Genomic DNA, 6,694 nt, shown 5'->3' on the forward strand with positions numbered 1-6,694 from the left:
ACCAGAACCACTGGTATAAATAAAAGTGAATATGATTACTGGCACACAGGAGCGCTGCCAGGAATCTTGGGCCCCCTGAAAAATTTTTTAATTGGGCCCCCTCCCCCCACGTAGCTGCTGTTACAATTTCTTGAGTCTGTCTGACCCATCAAAAGTGTCGCAATTTCAAAGGCTTGCAACTGCCTTGCTTTCTTTGGTCTAATAATGATAACAAGTACAATATTTACTGTTCATGAATTTTACATGCAAGAGTAAAATTCAGTATGAATACAGTCTGCATACATTATGCAGATTGCTTAATTTTTTTCTATTAGTTTTAGATTACTGAAATGTCTCCCCATCAGCAACAGTCATAGGCAACATGCAAAATATACCTGAAGCAATCCAGACTTCTCAAAAATGCTATGTAGTTGCATTTTATTCAAGCTGCAGTATACTTAATAAAAAATGTTTTCTCCATATTTGTTAAAGCTGTCACCATGTCGTAGTAGTTTATTATGAGACAGATAATCTGTGAAAACAATCAATCTCCTCCCTGAACTACTGTTGCTAGCGAAAGTACTGCATTGTTCTGATCAAAACATCCAATCAGAACCAGTAGGATGGTTTTAGCGCTGTCAATCAACTCATTCACTCACTGCTAAATGTGCTAATGGTGGAGAAACAACTTATGATTACAGGAAAATTGTTTATCTGCCATCACTGGTAGCTATGCTAACTAGACTGAGCATTTACAAGAGGCTATGCTAGCTGCAGCATAGCACAGAGCAAGGCGGTGGAAGGATGAGCAGCACCACATGAGATTGTGATTCACAGCACTAAAACTCTCCTGCCTCTGATTAGTTGTTTCTATAGAGTACTGGGAGAAAGCAAAGGAAATAGATTTTTCACAGATTACTTCTCATACCATACTGTCTCAACATAATGACAGTTTTAACAAATATGTGGGAAAAAATATTTTTTTTATAAAAGTTACATACTGCAGCTTTAATTTCACTCGGGAGAGAACAGATCAGGAGGGGCGTGGGTTAGAGCTGCTGCTGACTGACTCATCTGTTGTTAAGTGGTAAAAGGTACAAGTTCAATATATGCATATCTTTGTAATTTTTTTCCTTAATTCATTAAATCCTAGTGAAATGGAGGTAATAATTAGCTAAGCAAACTGTGCTAAATGGTTGACAATCTCACACAGTCTACCCACTTCTCAGGGAAAACCTGAGCTATAAATTGACACTCTTGCCCTTTCCTCTCTCTACCTCTCCATTATTATTTTTTTTGAAAACTTTATTACTTTTCTTAGCAGCATAGTAGCTGCCACAGTCATTCGTGTCTTCCACTGTCTGCAGCTGAACAGCGTCACGGTGAAGCGCTCCAAGCAGGAACAAACTATTTCATGCAGGGGGGGGAGAGGGGAGTTTTGGTCTGGGAGTGAGAACATAAAATTTTTACTGCTTAAAAACAATCTTTGTGACAATGTGATTAATTTTATAATTGAAAGGGCCCCAATTTTTTTTTCTATTCACCATAAATAAAACAATAAATTGTGGAGGGCCCCCTTTTGGTCAGGGCCCCTAGAATTTTCATCACTTTTCCCCCCTATACCGCGCCCCTGCTGGCACAAGAGGTTGAAATAGCTGGTTGTAATGATGTAAGGGTGAAATAATTGGGGTAAAATTAGAAAAATAACTGACCAAAATAGAGAAATAAACAGAGCTAAATGACAAAACATAGAAAAAGAATATAGAACAAAGAGACAAACTAAACTTACAAATGGTCGCACTAACAGTTTTACTGGTGTATCCATAATAGATCATATTTAGACAAAATAATTATTTTATGCTTTTTATTCAAAGTTACAAAGCATGTAAAATGTACTTGTTATATGTAAAATCAGGACATATTTTGCATGAAAACAATGCAAAATGCAGTTATAATATCTGCTAAAATAATACCCTGCAGGGTTAATACTCAATTCCATTACATTGATTACATAGTATGTTAGGCATGTGTGTTAGTCATTTTTAAGACTTTTGAAGGCACAGACAGACAAGAGGAAATGCAAAACTACAGCCACAGTGTCGTAGAGCAGCAGTTGAAGAGTTAGGCTCGACGTGTAGTCCTGCAAGAAAAAAAAGGAAAACATTACATAAACACTGCACAGATAACAGAGGTGGGTAGAATATCCAAAAAGTGTACTCAAGTAAAAATAGCACTACTTCAACATATTTTTATTCAACTAAAAGTAAAAAGTAGCTGCCCAAAAAATAACTCAAGAGTAAAAAAAAAAGGTCTCAAGTACTGCGTAACTGATCAAATTAGTAATCATTAATATTTAAAAATTACATAATCAGAACAACAAAATATAAAGTGGAAATGTTGGTATTTTAAGGAGCAAAATAATAATTTATAGAAGTAACAAAAAATAAAATTATGCAAAAGAAGATTTTTCCAAATCAGTTTCTTTCAATAAAAAAACTTACAGAACTTTAACAACTGCAGGTGTGTGTTTGTGTCTGGAAAATTTGGTTAAAACATGTTTGTTTCTCATTCAGTGGGTAGGGAATCTGGAAATTTTACTCTAGTAAGAGTAGAAATACTTAATAATAAAATTACTCAAGTAAAAGTGAAAAGTACAGCATAGTAAAAAATACTCCTAAAAGTTATTTTTTCCCCCAAAAAATTACTCCAGTAAATGTAATTGAGTATATGTAACTAAATACAACCCAATTCTGCTACAGAGCAACAATAAACTGTATGGGAGTAGCATTTACATAAATTAAGACGCGGTTTATGAATGGCAAAAGTTAAAACAAAAAGAAAAGAGGGGGAAATGATCAGGAGAGACTGACCTCTAGTACCCCCGGAAGACATCTGTAGTAATGCAGGTCACATGACTCCCTGTTTTTAGCCGTGTTGAAGACGTAGATATAAATGCCGAAGCCCAACAGCGACCCCAGCAGACCAAGTAAATTACTGCAAGCACAGCCACGGAGCTGGGGAGAAAACAAAATAGAATGAGTTGCGTAGTAACCAGTTACATTTACTCAATTACATTTGCTTGAATAACATTTTTGAAAACAATTTACTTATAGGAGTATTTTTGCTACGCTGCACTTTTACTTGAGTAATTTTACTATGAAACATTGCTACTCTTACGTGAGTAATTTCTTAGACGGCTACTTTTTAATTTTACTTTAATAAAAAAATCTGTTTAAATATTTCCACTTGTTTTAACCTAAATGTTTTTATTCAAAGAAAATGATTTGGAAATTTTTTCTTTTGCCTGTTTTTTTTTGTTACTTATATGAACTTTTTCATTTTTGTCCTTAAAGTACCAAAATTTTTAATTAACTTTATATTTTGGTCCATCTGATGATGTAATTTCTAAATATTAAATGATTGATAATTTGATCAGTTATTGAGTACTTGAGTAGACTTTTTACTAAATACTGTTTTACTTTAGTGTTTTCTTGGACTGCTACTTTTTACTCTTACTTGAGTAAAAATATGATGGAGTAGAGCTACTCCCACGCGAGTAAAACTTATTTCTGCTCTACTCTGGTACAGATCATATTCTAACATTATAAAATTTCATTTTATGATGTAGTTTAGTTAATGTTTTTTGATACATGCTATGAAATTTTGAGCTTTTCTGTGAAAAAGTACATGCAGATAATAACTTTGTTTCAAAATAACTTTTTTCTAATCACCAGTAGTTTGTTTGGGTTCCTCTGGCTGGTCATTGCAAGGGATCCCCCAGCTATAATCTGCAATTCAAACAAAAACACAATGCTTACTTAAAAAAAAAAAAAAAAATCTAAATCTTTAAATTGATAAATTAATGTCATGTGTGGTGATATTTTATAAAGTCAGCAATTAGAAATTACTTTTTAATAGTTGTTTAAAGCAACATTAAATGGCCTCCATGATTTAAAATGAGTTTGCTAAACCTTGATATAAGCCAAGAATTTCACCATTGATGTACTTACAACTACTCCCAACACCAAAGGCACTATGAAGAAGAACTCGGGCAACATCTGATCACTCTGGATGAGTGAGACACATAGCAGCAGCTGTAAAGCCCCAAGTAGGATGGTCACCACCTGTAGACACACACAACTCACTGACAAACTCATTTCATAACACTTACAGTGGAAATAAAAACTAAAATGCCAGGTATCTGAGGTAAGAAAATAAGACCATGATAATTTTTGTAGATTTTAATGTGACATGTATCCTGCACAATTCAACAAAAATCTGGTTGTGGTGTGGATAAAAATGTGAAACTTCCTGAATGTGTAAGTGTGCATAACCTTAAACTAATACTAAGCTGAAGCTGTTCTTGATTGTCCAGTTCATTTGTCTGGAAAGTCCAGTTCACGTGAAGATGAACAGAGTTCGAACACATAACGGAACCATGGACCGCTCCAAAAGCAGGAAGTGGGCTAAAGCACAGGGCATTCTGGGTAAATACAACCAAAAACAAACGTTCGAGTTTAGCGGTAGATGAATAATTTTCTCGTAGTCTTTTACCAGAAACAAAAAATAAATTCTACAACCGCTAAAATGTTATGCTAATCCATTTTTGTTTAAGTTTCATGAAGGAGGAAGTTGCTCTCAGCTATCTTCTTCAGAACGGAACGGAACAAGAAGAAGATACCGAGTTGTTTCCTTCTGTAGTTCTTGGTGTAGCGCCCCCTCAGGCGAGAAGGAGAACAGGTTTTTCAAATGGCTCCAATGAACAGGTTTTTCAAATGGTTAGGTTGATTCGACACAATGGAGCGTAAAAGAGAACAAATATCGCAATCTTAGTTGTCAATCGAACCGAGTCCACCGGACTGTCAGGTGTGAAAACTACCTTACTCTTCACATTTAAAACTCAGCTAATATTTATTAGAAACTCTTAGAGCCCCTACAGTGTTACTGTCTAACTGTGAGGAGCTTCCTTAAACAGTTCTTTTTCTGTCTTTTTCCGATTTATATAAAATACATTTAGCTTAATAATATCAATGTTGTTTCATATCTTTTCTAACTATCCAAGACTATCTCTAGTGTGTCAATTTAATACAAAAGCACTTTTCATGACCGATGCCTTTGTACAAATAGGTCACTTTAATCTTTATGATCTCTCTGTAAAATATGGCTGAAGCTAAAGTGTGCAAATGAGCAAATTTTAAGTAAATTAGCTTAACTTTATGTATGATAAATTAACTACAATAATAATTGTAAAGAATATGTCACATTAAAGGAGTAAAACAAGGTCACAAAATGGCTAATATTGTTTTTGTGTACATCGTAAAGAGACATTTAACAGGGAGTTGTCTTTATTTTTAAATTGAAACAAAGCAGAAGTGATTGTGTTCTTGTCTCACCGCAGCAGCCTCACCGTCAAACCAGGAGGAGAAATTACGCCATGTGAATTCAAAAGGCGATTCTTCCCTTTCATGAGCCATGTTACTGTTAACAGAATAAAAAAAACCTGAATTAATAGTGAACATTACTTCACTATGTACACATATAAAGCACCTGTGCTTAAAGTACAAAGATGAGAACTCAAATAATACAGGAATAATAGAAGAATGGAATAGAAATATTTGTTATTGTCCCACAAAGGGGAAATTCAGATGGAAGAGCAGCAAAATAACAGGAGATTCAGGGTTGTAGATTCACACAAGGATAAAAAAGTATAAGAATATTTAAAAACAAAATTTTAAATAATATACTGTACAGTAACGACAAAATTACAACCTAAAATACTGTGCAGTTATCAAAAACAGCACACTCCAATTCAAAGGTATGTGCATCATATAGGATCATTTAAAAAAATGTAGAAAACATACATGTTTATGTGTGTGTACTTGTATATTAAAAACAACAGACTAGTTACAATTTGTGAAAAATAAAACCATGCAAACAACAAAGATGTTCAAATACAGACAAAAATGTTATTAAAAATCATTAAAACTGCAAATAATGGCAGGGATGTTTTGAATTTATTGGGAAAAACAATAAAATAACAGATATTATTGGTGTGGTGCCAATGAAGGCTTTTCTACTGATTGTTTGGGAATAAAATAATTTTCAAAATATGTCAGCTCACTGACAGTTTGTTGCTAAATCCAGAATCTCACAATTAAAATTGACATTACAGGAGAAAACGTCAGATTCTGAGTAACATGCTCAATATCAACAAGGGGGAAATGACAGGAAGAGAATTTCTCCAATAAATAATAATAAACTTTTTTTAAACAGGGACAATGTATATCACTATTTGATGCGCTGTACCAAATTACAGCATAAGCTAATTCTCATTTCATTTATTTTTTTCGTTAAGTTATGAAACAAAATACTCATATCAGAGCATTTTTAATAAACCGTATCTTAACAGAAAAATGACTTGTAACACAGAAGCTGGTTGTGTTTTTGAGTTGACTCCTGTTCAATGGTTAACGCTTCTGTTTTCTAAGGATGTCAGCAGAGTCTGGAACCGGAAAAGAGAGAGTAAAAAGGAAGTGAGAGTGTCTATTAAGCATGTTATTTCATCGGAACCACATGTCACAATCCTCCAAGGAAACAGAGGAATGCTGTGGGGTAAGAAGCAGATGTGTTGTGCGTGTGCGTGCGTGCATGTGTGTGCGTGCGTGCGTGCGTGCGTGCATGTGTGTGTGTGTGTGTGTGTGTGTGTGTGTGTGTG

Source organism: Poecilia reticulata, linkage group LG1 (genome assembly GCF_000633615.1).
Source record: "Poecilia reticulata strain Guanapo linkage group LG1, Guppy_female_1.0+MT, whole genome shotgun sequence".
Taxonomy (NCBI): domain Eukaryota; kingdom Metazoa; phylum Chordata; class Actinopteri; order Cyprinodontiformes; family Poeciliidae; genus Poecilia; species Poecilia reticulata.